The 17,732-nt window shown below is 34.8% G+C and overlaps 2 long non-coding RNA genes across 2 annotated transcripts; both read left to right on the top strand.

The window, feature by feature from the left end:
* Window positions 1-2,482: 2,482 nt before the first annotated feature.
* On the top strand, window positions 2,483-4,342 carry LOC112520417. Its single transcript, XR_003069990.1, has 3 exons — window positions 2,483-2,546; window positions 3,076-3,228; window positions 3,390-4,342. It is a non-coding gene; the product is annotated as an uncharacterized LOC112520417 (long non-coding RNA).
* Window positions 4,343-7,173: 2,831 nt separating this feature from the next.
* Window positions 7,174-8,683, top strand: LOC112518920. Its single transcript, XR_003069881.1, has 3 exons — window positions 7,174-7,232; window positions 8,112-8,180; window positions 8,630-8,683. It is a non-coding gene; the product is annotated as an uncharacterized LOC112518920 (long non-coding RNA).
* The last annotated feature ends 9,049 nt before the right edge of the window (window positions 8,684-17,732 follow it).

The raw sequence follows: 17,732 nt of genomic DNA, 5'->3' as shown, positions 1-17,732 counted from the left end.
CCTTCCCAGATATAGGTGTATAATTGATCTCTAAAGATTGTTGAGTTCTCTTTGACGATTTAGCAATAGTGTCGTTTTGTATAGATCTATCAAAGTGGTTGCTCGTTGCAAGAGTTTTGTGTGAAGTTGGGAGACCACTTATCAAAGAATTTTGAAAAGTGTTTATACAAATATTAGATATTGCACCACTATTTATTACACAATTAAATCAAATCTATCAAGCATACTTTCTAATCAATTTACTTGTCCTTTGAAACTCATGTTTAATGAAGTTTTTAGATCTATTAATCCCATTCTTTAGAGGACAGGTGAGCTAATATAGCTTTGATGACCTCACTTTGTTCTTTAATTACATGATCTTGATCTTTGAGCTTCTGATCTTAGTCTTGAAGCTTCTGACCTTGTTCTTTAATTACAAGATTTTGATCTTGGACCATCTTTTGCAAACCCCCAACTTTTTCAGCATTCTCTCATTTTTCATCATCCAACTGCCTTTGTAGAATGGTATCTCTTGACGACCCCTCTTACACGCCCAGAATTCTCTTTGCCAAACGTAAGTGTAAGAGCATTTGCCCCGTGATCAAGCTTTAGGGATCCATCATGAATTTCCTTTTCATAAGTGACTTATCGCAACATATATCAATGATATGTCGGTAGAAAGAGGAATGCATTCCAATAAAGTATGGATTCTTACAATTTCATTTGCCTTGTCTTTGAGATTACGTATTTCAATTTTAGGTAACAAATTATATATTTCAGTTTTAGGTCGATTCAGGTTTTTAAAGAGGAAGCGATTGACATAGATTGAAGTTAAACATTCATTCAATTAACAAGCAATTAACACAGATCGAAGTTAACATTCATTCAATTAGCAAGCGATTAACACAAATTGAAGTTAAACATTCATTCGATTAGCACAAAATTGAACAACATACCTTTCAGTGAATCAGGRTGCACAACGACGAGAAGTTGGACGATGAACTCTGAACTCCGTAGCGAGAATGTACAACAACGAGAAGATTTGGACTCTGAACTAGACGAGAAGATTATGACGAGAGCCGTGAATGGGGCGATTTGGAATTAAGGTTTAAGATACCGTATTATGTTTCCCAATATTCAAAATCTAAAATTAATAACTAYACATTTTATCATCTAAATTTAATTTAATTTATTAAACATATCAAAGGAAAGYTCACTCTATAGCCTCGAGACTTCTCGAAACTRTTGCTTTTCTAGAATTTTTAATTATTCACCATCTTCAGCTTCGAAGTGAATGTTTGAAAAAATTGCTGACTCTTATCAAGAAAACATTAAACGGAGTGGCAACCTTTCAGTGCTTCTGTAAGCATGATAAAGATTTGAACTTCTTGTCCTCTACTGTACACTCTTTCTGCAATGTTCTCTCATTGTCTTTCTCATTTATACTAATATTTCTAAACAAATTATCACTGATCACCAATTCTACGTAACTCGCTTCCTCGTTCCAAGTGATCGTTTCAACAATAAATTGGGACAATTAAAGCCTTTTAGTCAAGCCAAAAGTTGTCTTCAATGGTTTATTTCTATTCCGACAATGAACCATCTTTAATTGAAGTGAGTAATCTAATCGGAGTGAAATGAGGTGGAAGTTTTTTTCTAGTGAAACTACATAGATTGCTAAATTAACTAATTCATTGGAAAATATAGAATCTATTAAATCAATTCGTTGTTATGCAAATATATAGTTATTTCAACCTGAAAAATTTGTAATTAAAATCATTTCATGAGTTCTTTACTCAAAATGTTCAAACATATTTCCAAAATTATAGTCTTCCCGAACTTGAAATTAACATTGGGACATCTAATTCAATTTGAAGAAAACGTAGCTACTCATAGTTCAAGAGAACATTGATGACTCTCGCTTTGTCAATATATATTCATTACCCCTCAAAACCGGGTCGTAACGGAACATTAACACTTGAAAAATAATTCTTCCATAATGTCAGAGCGGTACTAATAAACAAACTTGACAACTTAAACATAAATCAAAACACTTCCTCACGTACGTTTCTWACTGAGATCTTTCATTTTGAGTTATTGTAATTTGAAATCGTTTGATTAAGCATCCTTTCGAAGACGACTTGTTCAARATCATAGATGGATCACTACCCGAAGTTCAAGACAACGTTGATGATTCTCGCTAAAAAGAAAGAAAATTTTGTTGTATTATTTATTTTGTGGTTGTTGGATATAATATAAAATGTAATTTTTTTTTTTGATTTTAAAAAATCTATGACATTTATTTTAAGAAAAAATTGAATACGAATTTGTTGCCTTTTCTTGATGAGTCCAATAATAAGCCTATTGGACCGTGATCCAATGGATTAAATGGTATCAAATGATGAAATTAGGGTTGATTACGTCGACGTGATAAAATCTATGCTATATATACTCGCTTTCGGTATTCTACATTTCACTTCCTCATCGAATTCTGGGCWGCCGCCATGGATGAAGACATGAATCCTTATCATCCAAGAAACGCTTCTCACTCATATCACTCATTCACTGTAAGCGATTTTTATTCATTCTAGTTCTTTTGTTATGGATTTCGTTAGGATATATAATCATCTTCTTGGAATTACATTCTTCCTTTTTTCAATCGATTTTATTTGCAAAGGGCTTACGCTCTCTTTAATATAATTTTCTTTCGCACAAAGTTAAGCTAGATTTTTACAGCTACTGGAAACAATTTCTACCATTCTTTGAATCGATTTTAGATTGAAAATGATTTATACCCGATCTAATCACATTTCCTTTTCAACATCATTGGCATATTTCATTTCTGGATCGATTTGAAATTGTGTTCTTTAGATTCAAACACCAAAATGTTGTGTTGAAATTTTTGCTGCTCTAGTTTTCTAAAATGTGATCTAGCTAAACGAGAAAAGGAAATCTGGTTTAGATTTGCAAATACAAAAATCTATAGCTAAAATTGTTCAACATGAGTTGTTCTTGTGAATCCATGCACATAGTTTCAAGTGTTTTTTTATGTCTTCTTGTTCAAACTTGTTCAGACATGTACTTTTTTTGCTGCAGTTTAATACCTGTGGTGAGGTAAACAAGAATGGATTCTGTTWCAACGTCAGTGTTCATAACATTTCGCAAGGTTCTATACTTGACAATTCATGTTGCTTCTGCAMCTCATATACTTCAAGATGTTGGCGCCATTCCGTGTCACAGTTGGAATAGGTCAGATCTTTTCTGGATGATCCCTACATCCTATCAAGACATTATAATTGTTTTTGATTAAAAACTAGTTACAATCATAYAAGTTTTAATGTCTTAGATATAATATAGGGATGCTACAAAAACAAAAATGATTAACGATTGCCTTCATCTGTTTTATGTAGACTGCATAGTAATTACACCAAAAACGAAAATGTGYGAGGTGTCAGATAACGGHGATGGTGGACCTGCTTTTACTGTTAGAAGGTGCAGTTGCTCGACATGCCCTACTCCATGTGGTTCAAGTGYTCTGTGTAGGGCAGACCAGGAACCCTCTGATTACTTGAAATATAAACATCATGTTTTCATTGATTCTACACTGATTTGGATCATGATGAGTGTAACAATGTTCTGAAGATGCTTCCCGATATCTTTCCTCCTACTCAAATGGATCTTGGCAACAGTTCTKATGAATGTCCTGCTATGGGGACTTAAAGCGTGCTTCACCACWAAGCAATAGATAATGGTTTCTGGAGATCTTATTGGCCATCGAGCTTTTAGTTCAAGATTATTCACCATCTTCAAAAAAGAGTGGCTCTTTAGTGCTTCTGTAAGCATGCTAAAGATTCAAACTTTTTGTCCTCTATGCAGTTTACTGTCCGAGTGGCAGATGTCAGGTTGCGTCTTCGGGMACATTTGGTTCACAWCACCATGTCAAGGGTCCATCTTTCATTCAAGGTTACAAGGACTCTCATGAAWTTTCRGAATCATTGAWGAAATATTTTGAGAKGTTTCGACTAGACATTGGGTTTGTGCAAKAAATTATAGAACAACTCTTGCATGTGTAGAGCCTGTTCAGGATGTATTATATGCAAAGACCTCCTAACTGATTCATCCTTAACAACTGTAAATAAAAAGATCAAGATTAAGGAAGATGCCATAYGGAGCAAAAGGGAGAGCATARTAGTTACACAATCAATGAGGGTAAGGTACATATTGTACTTACTAGTTGTAGAAAATGTTTAATTGTTCTAATAGATTGTTTTATATGTTGGACATGTTTATAGTTCTAACCATCGTGTGCTCTTTGTAAATATTTTGCGATAAGTTTATACCAAGTTTTTGGATGTCTTCGCAATTGTTTTAGCTATTATACTTTTATATGACTGAAGGGTGTCGAGTTCGGAAAATAATAAAGTCTATAAAATAAGCCTATTACCTCTAAAACAAAACTTGTGATAGTGATAATTAGGGTCGTCTCTTCAAGGACTCGGTGTTAACCATAAGTCCAAACGTAGTTACGTGCATATCCAATATAAATAACATATATAAAGGGGGAGTGTTGGATGATTGATAAATACTAAATAGTCTAAATATGCACAATAAATTGAGAACTTTAAACAATAATAAAAAAAKCCCTGGTAGTAAGCAAACACACTTTTCATTGGACGATATATCAGACTTGTACTGAAGTTCATTTTCATGTCAATTCAGAATAGCTTAAACGTTGATACACATCAATGCTCTGTTCGCCATTAAAAAAAAATCAACTAGCACGAGTAGCTCAAAAACTAGTCCCTACCCAAATAGTCGRAACAGTCACAGACTTGGTATCAACCGATAAATGCATTAAGATTTAGCAAACACCATTCCTAGCTAATATTTAGATGCCAAATACTAAGACTAGAATATGCAAACTTGTAATGTTAAACAATTAACCAAACATATCAATCGGAACATTACTTGCTACAATAACGAAACGAGAAACAATTACGGATTCCCCGTTTCGTTTAGCAAATCAAAATCAGATTATACAAAATAGGGGATCCTTCGTAAATCAGAAACCAACTAAGATTCAACTTTACAGTCAAAGTTTGCATATATGAAATGATATTGAAATAGAAATCAAGTCTCAAACACCATCCAATTGAAGTGTTTACTTGCTCACTACTAGAATAAAGGATTTAGTTACTCTCATGCTTAGAACTAAAAACTTACAAAAGGATTGAAATGTAAGAATTGGTGAAGAGTCTTCAAAATCGCTTCCCAATATCTAGAAATAGGCTTCCTGTTTCTTCCCAATTCCAGTTCTGATCAAGCTCCTTTCGATCGACAGTTTCTGCCTCGATCCCCCTTCGATTTCTGTCCCTGATCAATCCTTTTGAAAATCTTGATTAGTCCTCTAATCCTCGTCTCCATTTCTGGCCTGCTCGAAACTGCTTCTCTTGAATTCCAGTTTCTGCTGCCTCTCCTCTCAACCGACAGGTTCTGGTCTGCTCGATCGACTGACCTCTCTGTTTTTTTCATCTCAATTGTTCCCCTTTCTCTCTCTAACTGACCAGTTCTGTTTTGATCGATAGTTTCAGTCTCCGTCTGTTTCTCTGTTTTGGTCGAGTTCTGCCCCTCCCAATCTGCCTCTCTCGATCGGTTTTTCAACTTCAGTTTTCTGCTCGAAGGAAACTGCCTCCGGTTCTGTCCTGGTCTCCTTCCCCTTCTCCTCACGTCTCKCTCTATCAACAGTTTCAATCGACCGCAGAAAAACCGGTTCAGGAAGAYGTGGCTGCTGTATCTGGGCTGCAGCTGCTGTTGAGCTGTTGAATGCTGTTTCTTCACGGGCTGCTGGTTCTTTGCATTCATGGGCTGCTGGCTTTTTCATCTTTTTTTTCCTTTCTTTCTTGCTGCCAAAAAGAATTCTCTCTTTTTTTTTCTTCTCATCTTAATTGGTTAGATACAAACAATTACCATCTCAACTTAAATTAGCCATTTATAACATCCGATTGATAATAACTGTTAGGTAATTCGGACATTAAAATGTATAAAATATCACTTTATCAATGACATTGTTTAAAAGATGTAAAATCATAAGCAGCTATGTTCATTTACACAAGAGAAATGAACACAACTTATGGAAGTCTGAATTAATATTGGCACACAATTCAGTTCAAAGAAAACCCAATTGAAGTTTAAAACAGCATTTATGACTCTCGTTTCATCATATATGTTAAAGGATATATAGACAGAAGGGGGACGGTTTATTGGATCATCACTGTTGATTTTTATTTTAATCGTGTGGTTCAGGGAGGAAATACATTAATCTCTTGAAGGAAGTTTGTTCAATAAATTTCTAGTTTGTTTCAGAGATGGATGGCTATTTGAACAAGAATCTATCAAACTTAATAATGACTTTCAAATATTATTTTGCTCAGGAAAGGCCTAATAATTGATTTTAAATATTTTTTGTGTCGAAGAGGATGAATGATTCTCTTCAAAGTTGGTATGCTTCCAAATTAAGAGCAACAATATTGTTATAATATGCTACTTGGATCATCCATGATCTAACTTTAATTTAAATGAGAGTGTTCAAATTGGAGGTAAATGAGGTGGAGTATATTTTGAAAAATCAATTCATCAGAAAACACAATCTATTATATCACTTAATTTGCTATTATGCAAATACATAGTAATTACAACCGCAATTAATACTTGAAGTCAAACATTAGCAGAACTTGAAATTAACCTTGTGACATAATTCACTTCTTATTCAATTTGAAAAAACGGGGCTACGTTACGTGATCCAGGACGATCTTGTGTTCGAACAGTTGCAAACAAAACCCACATCCACCAAAATAAAAGAAAAGGAGGAAAAAGCTCGTTATATATGTGAGCCTCTAAACGTTAGTAATTACCATTTGTAACTTGTGTTGTTGTGAGTGTGGATGTAGTATTAGAGAGACATAAAAAAAAATCTATGACATTTATTTATAAAATAAATAAATAGGAATTTGTTGCCACTTCTTGATTAGTCCAATAAGAAGCCTGTTGGACCGTGATCCAATGGATCAAATGGTATCCAATCACGAAATTAGGGTTGATTTCACGGAGGGAGGCTGACAAAATGTATGCTATATATAACTCGCTTCTGGTCTTCTACATTCCACGTTCAAATCAAATTCTTCCCTGCCACCATGGATGAAGTCGTGGACCCTTATCATCCGACAGACACTTCTCGCTCACATCCCTCATCCACTGTAAGCGATTTTTATTTAATCTGCTTCTTTTGTTCTGGATTTCATTAGGATATATACTGATCGTCAGCAAATTACTTTCTTCCATCTTTTCAATCGATTTGATTTACAAAGGGTGTATGCGTGCAAATTTTAGCAAGATTTTTGCATCGACAAGGATAATGATGATCAATCATAAAATAGATGCTTGAAAACTAGCCCAAAATTTCTTCTGTGAACTRCTATAAGATGAATTCTCGAACAAAATCAATTGGTCCAAAGAACACTTGATTTCTTACATCCCGAACAGATTAATTGTTTATGCAGTGGTTTTAATGAAAGCAGTTTTGATAATATTATATAATGGAACGTATTGGCATATTGGGCAATGCCCTAAATGTTAAATAACAGCTGGTCTTTATATGAACATCGTATCAGGCTACTATACTTGCTAAAACCAAAGTCCGTTCTTAATCTGTTGCTAACAGTAAATAGCAATGGATTTTGTTTGTTTATAGGTCGTAGCTCTCATTCAGTTTTCTAGTAGCTGCTGGAAACAATCTTCGTTCAAAGTTATCGAACAATTTGAGGCGGGTTTTGGAAGCCAAACTGAGCTAACTTCTTCTAGCAAATGCGAAATGTACATTTTATCAACCATCTTTAATGTTACCTTAGGATAGTCTAAAGAACTTCTAGTTAAGGCACATGTAGACTTGGAAAGTACTATGTAACAGTTTCTACTATGTAGGGACCATCACGACGCAAACTAATATGGACAACTCGACTCTTAGACGAAGTTCAATTTCATTTCTTTCCTTTATTCGATTATATGATATTCCTTGATTTGTTATAGTAATTACACTTTGTTTAAACTTGTTCGGACATGTACATTTTTTGTTGCAGTTCAACGTTTCTAGAGAGGTCATCAAGACTGGATGTGTTACAACGTCAATGTTCATAGCATTTCGCAAGGTTCTACACTTTACACTTCATATTGCTTTTGCACCTCACATAATTGTTTGTACTATTAGGAACAATTTCGCAAGGCTATACTATTTTCTTTCCCACAATTTTTAGCGAGATTTTTACATCTATTGGAAATAATTTTCTATCTTTTAGGAAGTAAGAGGTTTTATTTTGATGTTAGTGACAAAAGAATACCAAAATCTTTGTTGCTGGATCTGCAATCCAAATGACAAAAAGATCTCATTTTAGGCTTATAAATAATTTAATCTTTGCTGTTTGCATTTGGTTTTCTTCCATTCTTTGAATCAATTTAGATTGAAAATGATATATATCCAGATCTAATCACATCTCCTTTTCAAAACCATTGGCAGATTTCATTTCTGTATCTATTTGAAATTATTTTATTTAGATTCAAACACAAAATCTTATGTTTAAACTTCTTGTCCTCTATGCAGTTTATCCGGGATGAGAAACAGAGGTCATGTTGCCTCTTTGGGCAAATTTGGTTCARAACACCACGTCAAAGGTCCATTTATCATTCAAGGTGACAAGGAGCCTCATGCATTTTAAGAATCACTAATGAAATGCTTGAGAGACTAAAGGTTTGTTCAAAAATTGTAGAACAGCTTCCTGGTGCAGGATCCAGTTCGGGATATATATATATATATATATATGGGTGGAGGTTCAAACGAGAACACCTCTATTTTACGAGAACGCGAGAACACACCTTTATCACATGTGATAATACGTGTGAGATGACTCTGTGATGTGCGGACGACGTGTTCTACCACTTAGTTCGCGTCAAAGGTTGTCTATGTCTATGATTTAGCATCACATGTGATTAAGATAAAGGAGGGGATAGAGGGTGTGAAGGCTACCAAGGGAGATGCCATATCAAGCAAAATTAAAGGGAGAGCATAGTGGTGACACAATCAATGAGGGTAAGGTACCATATTGTACTTACTAGCTGTAGAACAACGAAATTGGCTTGTAAGATGCCAAAAATAGTTAATTGTTCTAATAGACTGTTCTATATGTTGTACATATGTGTATAGGGCCAAACTATCGTGTGTTCTTTGTAAATGTGTTGCAATAAGTTTATACCAAGTTTTTGGACGTCTTGGCAAGTGTTTTAGCCATTACATTTTTATATGACATTATTTAAAAGATGTCAAATAATAAGTAGCTATTTTCATTTACACAAGAGAAATGTACTCCACTTATAAGGGTCTTAACATTGACATCTATATACAAAACATTTACACAGGAGAAATGAACACAACGAATAATCATATTACGGGTCTGTTTTGCTAGATCAAGAAGCAGATTTATTTTTGGACCTCTTGTATACGCTCGTTTTACAATGTCTTCTCATTGTCTTTCTCAATTATACTAATATTTCTAAATAAAATACCACTGGTCGTCAATTTTACGTAACTTGCTTCCTGGTTCCAAGTGATCATTGTGCTAATAAATTGGGACTATTATAACCCTTTATCCACGCCAAAAGTTGGCTTCAATTGTTTATTTCTATTTATATCTTGAACTATCTTTAATTGAAAGTGTGAGTATTCGAACCGGAGTGAAATGAGGTGGAAGTTTTTTCCTAGTTAAACTACATAGATTGCTAAATTAACCAATTCATTGGAAAATATAGAATCTATTAAATCAATTTGCAATTATAAAAATACATAGTAATTACAACCTGAATTAGTAATTAAAATCAATTCATAAGTTCTTTACTCAAAACGTTCAAACATTTTTCCCAAAATAGAGTCTTTCAGAATTTGAAATTAACGTTAGGACATAATCCACATCTAATTCAATATGAAGAAAATGTAGCTACTCGGAGTTCAAGAAAACGTTGATGACTCACCTCAATTATTGTAGATTTGCCCTGTACTTGGTAGCTTCGTATCCTATATGAAATCATGATGTTTCTCTAAGTATACACGTTGTAATAAACAATTTGCTCAATTATCGAACCCTCAAACAAGTTCTTAAAAYTCGATCTATTACTCTTTAAATTGCTTTAGTCACTAGACCTCTTCATCCTTCATCTCGGTTTTACCACCATGCAAGCATACATACACACACACATATACATAGGGAGGATCATGCGAAAATTAAACTAATTTGTCAGAAAGCGAGAAGGAATATGTGTCACACACCTTAATTAATATTTAGACTAAACCCAAAACAATAGTACTCTGTGTTGGCTCGTAGGTAGCCGATGGAATACGATGGACTTGAAATGACATGTTACATCAACCAAATTTGAACAATGTGTTTGGTTCACTTTTTGAATTTTAGTATGAAATTTCTATTTCAACATATGACATAATTTAAATTCCTTGGGTGTTGGTAAAAAATTACAACTCATATTCATCCCATTTTAAAGAGATTGTTTTTCCCTTATACTTGATCGGATCCATTTCATCCCAGTATGACAATTGTCACCACTTCCGACCGCCATTGTTTCTGCCACCACCACCAACACCAACACCACCACCACAACCATTACCTCTTTCGTCTCCACCACAATCGATCACTACCATCACCATTGTCGCCACCACTACCACCATCATCACTACTATTGCCTCTAAAAACACAATTATCGCCCTACCACCATCATCGTTGCCGCCCACTACCACCACAATTATTGTCACATYGGCCCACTATCGCCAACATCACCGCCCCACCACTTAAGCTTTCAAGAACACTGTTTTTGAATTCAGTGTCGTTGTCACTTCGAATTGATCTGACAAGTTGATCATTCAAGACTTCAGTTCGCTTCACAAAGTTGATAATTTCTTCAGTTGCATCGCTCTTGTGTTGAAGAAAGAAGACCCAACTATATCTTGAGTACTCATCCACAATAACAAGAGTATATCGTTTTCCACCAAAACTTTGAACGCTCACAGGACCACAAAGATCCATGTGAAGCATATGCAAAGGAGCATAAATAGAAGAACACATCTTAGACTTGAAACTTGTTTTGGTTTGCTTGCCTTTTTCACAAGCAGCACACAGCTTCACTTTGACATATGACATCTTTGGAAGTCCAATAACCAGATCTTTACTAGAAAGATTGTTGATGGTTTTGAAGTTGAGATGGGACAACCTTTTATGCCATAGCCAATTTTGATCAACAGTAGCTTCGGAGTATAAACAGATGTTGGCGTCGGAAAAGCTAGAAGATTCCATGTTAATCACATAGACATTATCCTTTCGGATACTAGTTATTACCTTCTTGCTATGAATGGTACACTGGTTTTTTTCAAATTTTACAATGAAGTTGAGATCACATAGTTGACTGATGCTTAACAGATTGTGCTTCAGTCCATCCACATAAGCTACTCGGTTGAAGGTAACAGAGCCATTAGAAAGAACACCATATCCTTTAGTAATACCTCTGGCATTATCTCCAAAGGTTACAGAAGGACTAGGTTCAGACACATAGTTGATCAACACACATAGTTGATCAACAGGGACTTGTTTCCAGTCATGTGTCTTGAACATCCACTTTCCAAGTACCATATTTGTCGGTGTCCTAAGCCCTACAAACACAGATAAATCAATTTTTAGGTACCCATTTTACAATGGGTCCATTAGCGTTAGGAGTATTTTCTTCTTTCTCTTCTCTTACTGGCTTAGAGATTCTTTCTTTGGGACAGTTCTTGGCCATATGAAAAGTGTCACCACAATTATAACATTTTCGATAAATAAACACAGGTTTAATAGAAATTAAAGATGTGTTTAACTGTGTTGACATGCTTTTTGGATTTTTTGAGAGAGGAAGAAGCTTTGGAAGGAGGGACAGAGGATGAAGAGGGTTTTGGACCAAGAATCCATTTTTTAGACTCAAGGATAGGTGTCTTAGAAGAGGTAGAAACCTTGGAAGCCTTTTTCAAAGATACTGGTCTAGGAACGAACTCAGTAATAGAAGGTAATGAGGTACCTGACTGAGATGAGGTAGCCGAAGGCTTATGTTTCATCTTCAGTTTGGATTTTGGCTTCTTATTCTTGATAGGCTTGTCCCCAGACTTGCCTTTCTCAGCAGCAGAGAAACGATGATTCAAATGATGCTTCAGATGCTCAAATGTTTTAGATTTAGATGAGCATGAATCAGGAGATTCCTTAAGAGAGAAAGAGAGAGAGAGAGAGAGAGAGAGAGAGAGAGAGAGAGTTAAACACACAGTCGACAGGAACATTCTCAGATTCAAAGTTTGGACTTTTAGCTTTGACAAAAATTCTGAACTTAAGAGATTTTCCATTTTCATTAGATATAGGAGAAAGAGATCCAACAAAATCAGATAAGTGAAATGAAGAGGAGGAAGAGTGAATGTGAGAAGAAATGCACATAGAGTCATCAGGAGCATACAGATCCAGATCATCATAACCTAGGCCAGTCTTTCCTTCACTAGGAAGTTGATCATGTAAAATTTTATCTAGGTTCTTGGATGATCTAGCCCATTTTTGAAGAATGGCTTTTTCTTTCTCTAGTTTCTCAAAGACCTTAGTTTTTTTCTTTGTTAAGAACATTGTTTATTAACTTTTGTTCTTTCAGGTCATTTTTCAACTTATCAAAGTCTTTCAGTTGATTCATGCATTTATGTAACTGATTAGTTAGACTTTTGATTTCAAGGCCATCTTTCTTTTTAACAGATCTAGCATTGTAAAGATCAACAATCATAAGCTTGAACCTTTTCAAGTAAATAGCTCCAATTTATCCCTCTCAACTTGGATGCCATGAGGCGGACCTTGGAAAGTTTTAACTACACTTCTTACTTGGTGTAGCTTGTTACATGGGTCGTGAGTGGGAACTTTTAGAATTGGACTCATTTTCTCATTGAGGGAAGGGTGGAATTGTTTAATCTTAAAGGGGATCTTCTATTTTTTCGCACTTCATCTTTGGACCAAAAACAAGCAAGGGGTGGAAATTGATTAGACTTCCCACAATTGTAAGTAGCTTCATAGGGTCTTTCAGTCCAGGTGTAGGTAGTCTGCATGTTCACGGACATGTCTATTTCACCAAGCCTCTCCAAAGCTATATGATAGCACCCAATTTTTCCGATTTGGTGGTTCGATGAATCGTAGCAATGGAATAATTAAGTCATAGTTCATTGGCTAGGTTCAATACCTACCATATGCACGCCAATGGGACCCTCTAATAAGTCTATTGGAATTAAATTTGAACATGTCATCGTTGTACATAAAATATACTCTTTTTGCCATTTTAATTAAATATATCTTAATAAAATAATTTGATATTTTGATATTCAACTAACTAGAGAATAATTTTAAAAACCATGATACAATAATTGTAAAAACTGTTTTATATTAAATTTGAAAACCGTAATACAAAATTAATGACATAAAATAAACATTAATGTTTCAAACATATTAATACACAATTATCTAATCATTGTACGAGTCAGTCTCTGTGTCCTCATCCCCTTCCTCATCTTATGGCTGTTGTGGTGGTTGTCCCACCATAACTGATGCATATAATGCCAATATGTCTATAACGGGTGGTAGGGGGAACTGGTGCCAGGTGAAGAGGTATACAATTGATGCATGTACAGGCTAAAGACATTTCTTGCATCAAAGACATTCTTCATCCCATCATTACTAGGTGGGTTGGGTGGTGGCGGGGTTATTCAAAAAAGGATGAAAAAGCGGAACCCTTCAACTTTCATTCAGTCCCTCGGTTGTGACTGTGACGTTCCCCAACTACTTTGGTCATGCTTTCTTTCTCCTTTACAGAAGACAAGGTCGAACATGTTCTTATGTTTGTGCAACTTGCTCTGCAACTGTGGCTTCCTATATTTCTTAAGAAATATAATCAGTAATAGGAACAATAATATAAATATACATATTGTGTTAGTTGAAATTTAAACAATTACTTACATCATCGATTCTAGCTAGATCGTTTACCCATCCACCCCTTGGGCTATGATACATGTGATGCCAATTATCTATTGGACCTTGCTATTCTTGTGTTTTTAGATTTTTCTACAACAAAAATTATTTAAATACTAAGAAGAATTATGGAACCATCGACATATTTTAAAATAGTATACAAGTTTAACTCATTTACCTTCTTATACCGTATAGCAATATATGAAGTGGATCTGTGAAGACTTGGGTACTTCGCATAACTCCTATTTTGTGCATTTTTCTTTGACGGTTTTTATATTTCCAATCACAAAAAAAAAGATCAAGTCTTATTCCATTTTTCAGGTTCGAGGTGCAGCGGTGGAGTTCTCTTAGCATTTGCAACGACATCGTATCTGCCAACTCGTTCAAAAGGTCTCTTGATTTTTGCATTCTTGTCTCTGTAACGATCTTAATAGTCTCGCTTGATGCCATTCGGGAACAGTTGGATCAAGGATGAAATATCTCTTCAAAACAATAAAAGTCATGAATCATGTAAAAATTATAAATAATTACTATAATATTTACCCTAAGTCTTCTGATTCTCGACTTCTTGAACTCTCGAGAAACATCATTCCAGCTTCTTCGATGGTATGGTGAGGCCCCATGGCCAATCACGTTTCCAATATACCTTGTAAACATACTTGTGTATGGCCGAACCGGTTTGTACGTGCCCTCAATCAGATCAAAATCGATTGGTAACGACTTGTTTCCATTGGCCTCAAAGGTTTTTACTTCTACTCATACCTTGCTTCTTCTTCTTTTTTTGCTACAATATTGAAGTAAAAAATGTTAAAAGATAACACATTCAAATGTTTAAAAAAAATGAAAAAGATATTTACATGTTGCCTCGCATACTGTTGGTATTCTATTTGGATGAGGAGGAGGATCACCCCAGGCATCTCCCCCGTGTCCTCGAGCAATAGCGGCAGCGACAGACATAACTTTATCTAGACAAGAGCTAGAATACATTCAAATATAGTTTAATAATCATCATCATAACACAATGGCTATGTTGTACTCACTAAATAAACATGGATCAACGGACCACCCTTATAACCTTATGTTGTGAAGAGGAAAGTAATACCTATCAAAATTTTGATAATCAGGACCTAGAAGAAATCAGTACCTGGAAAACCCGTCGTAGATTAAATGGTTATGTTTGCGAAAAAGTTTGGATTTAATATAAAAAACTTTGGAATAAATTGAATCTGATAAACAACCTGAACTTAAATAGAGCACAAATTGAATTTTTTAATTGAAATAATTTAAATTAAAGATTAAATATTTTATCTGATCAGTGCCAAAACACAATAAGATTCATATAAAAAATTAAACTGAATATGATAATACTAAAAAAACAGTTGAAAACAAATATAGACACAAGTAGAGGGACAAAAAGATAATAAAAAAAAAACATGTACTAACAAAAAGTGAGGATAATTGTTTAGCTTATAATGTTATAAAATACCACATAATATGTTAAGCATGGCAATTGGATTTAATTTACCCACCCTTTCTCCCCTTCATAAGGGCTTCCCAATGTCGAAGTCACTAAATGTGTACCTCTTCTTCTCTGTTACACTCTCGGTAGAAGCCTATAAAAAGCATAACAATGATCATTATTAGTAGATCATACCTATTCAAGCACCTTCATTATTACTGGCATCAAGAAATCTTTTGGTATGTTAACCATGCAGATGCCAAAGCAGTTGGAACCATCATCATATTAGAACTTTGTATTTTGATTCAAGTTATATAGAAACCATTTGACTTAAAATTGTTCATCTGACATATATTACTCCTCATAATCAACAAAGATAAATTGATAAAATCAAAAAGACATAAATGTTGCAATCAAAAACTGAAATATTTGACTTAAAATAGTTCAACTTCTATCGTTCTTAACATTGACTATAAACCTTCATTAAAAATGCACAAAATGACTGAAAATCAAATTCAGAACCAGGACCATATAAGGTCCTGAAAGGGATAAGGACCAGAATGGTTGAGTAGACTAGTCAAAAGTTTAGAACCAGGCAACCAAGTATCAGTTGGGTGGTCAAAACTTTGCCAAACAACTTCAACTGAATAACAAAATTGCAGAATTTGACATTATAATCTGGATATTGGAGGAGAACTATAAGTTCCCATCTACGATTTTTAATTGAGACTTGAATCTTTCATATACTAAGTTGGAAGAGTCACCTGGTTTTAAGAAACCCAACACAAAGTTGAGCTTTGGATATGATTGTTTGGTCTCTAGATAGAGATTGGTTTTATAGATAAAAGAGAGAAAGAGAGATGATAGATAATCATATTAGATGAACAAACATATGAACATGCACTATTGGGTTTTATAGGACGTGGAAGCAATCAGTACCTTCAGTTAACCAGAAAGTTGAGTTCTAAACCACAAGGGTGGTGCCTGATTAGTTTGAGCGGGATCCACTTGTGGCGATGGATTTTCAAATGTGGTGACTCCGGGCTACCCGCAAAACAGGTGGTCACCCTGGGATTAGTCGGCTCGCATAGCGGGTTGGATATCCAAGTTAATAAAAAAAATTGAGTTATCTGTTCCTTCAAATTTCTTTTTTTTATCATCTGGATATTCAACCCGTTATGTTTGAGGTACAATTTGAAGTTCTTCCATGATGGAGGTAACTTCTCAATTATAAACCCAACCAAAAAATTAGAATCGGTTCCCAAACCTTCCAATTCTAACTTGTGAGAAATGACTTGGAGTTCCTTAACTTGTTTGATGATTGACTTAGAGTCTATTATCTTGTAGTGTAGGGATTTTCCTACTACAAATCGTTTGGAACAAGCCACTTTGTATTCTCTCTCCAATGATTTTCATATTTCTCTCGTGGTTTTAAAAGTCGAGTATATATCATAGAGGGAATCATCAAGAGGTTGAGTATATAATTTCTATAATTATACTCTTTGTTCTTCCAAGTTTCCACCGCCTTTTCAAATTCTTTCATTTGGGCGACGGTAGGAACATTTTGTCCAAGACTCATTGGTTTTTTGTGGGCTCGTCATCCGTTAGCACGATGGAAATATGAAGAGTTGTTAAGTAAAAAAAAATCTTTTGTTGCCACCGTCTAGAATCCAATCCCTTGAACTTTTATGATTTCTTCACATTGTCCTTTATCATGGATGAAGGATCCATCACAAATTCTGCTTAAGATTGTTAGAACCCATGTTATCAAACTAGAAATTCACAAATATGTGTATTTAATGAGTGCTAAATCGTGTGCAAAATATGGAACAAAAGAAAGAAAACGTGTATTTATATATGTATGCAATATACCAAAATTCTTATTAAAACGGAGAAATACTAACTTGAAATCGACGTTTCTTGAAGATCAGATAGAGGCCTGTGATGCAGTGTCCTTAAACTGAATTTCGCCCCCATTCCACTACTAGAAAACTGGGCATTTCCGGCGGATTTCCGGCGGATTTCCGGCAGAAGTCAAAAAATTGACTTTTATTGACTTCCGACGGAAATCCGCCAGAAAATCCGCCGAAAAAATTAAACAGGTTGTTTTTTCGGCGGATTTCCGGCGGATTTGTTAAGTACTTGTTAATTAATCTTTAAAAATTAATTAAGAA

This window comes from Cynara cardunculus (assembly GCF_001531365.2).
Source record: "Cynara cardunculus var. scolymus isolate 2C chromosome LG 10, CcrdV1, whole genome shotgun sequence".
Taxonomy (NCBI): domain Eukaryota; kingdom Viridiplantae; phylum Streptophyta; class Magnoliopsida; order Asterales; family Asteraceae; genus Cynara; species Cynara cardunculus.
Note: the sequence above shows the minus strand (reverse complement) of the source record. Positions and strands in the feature narration are given on the sequence as shown.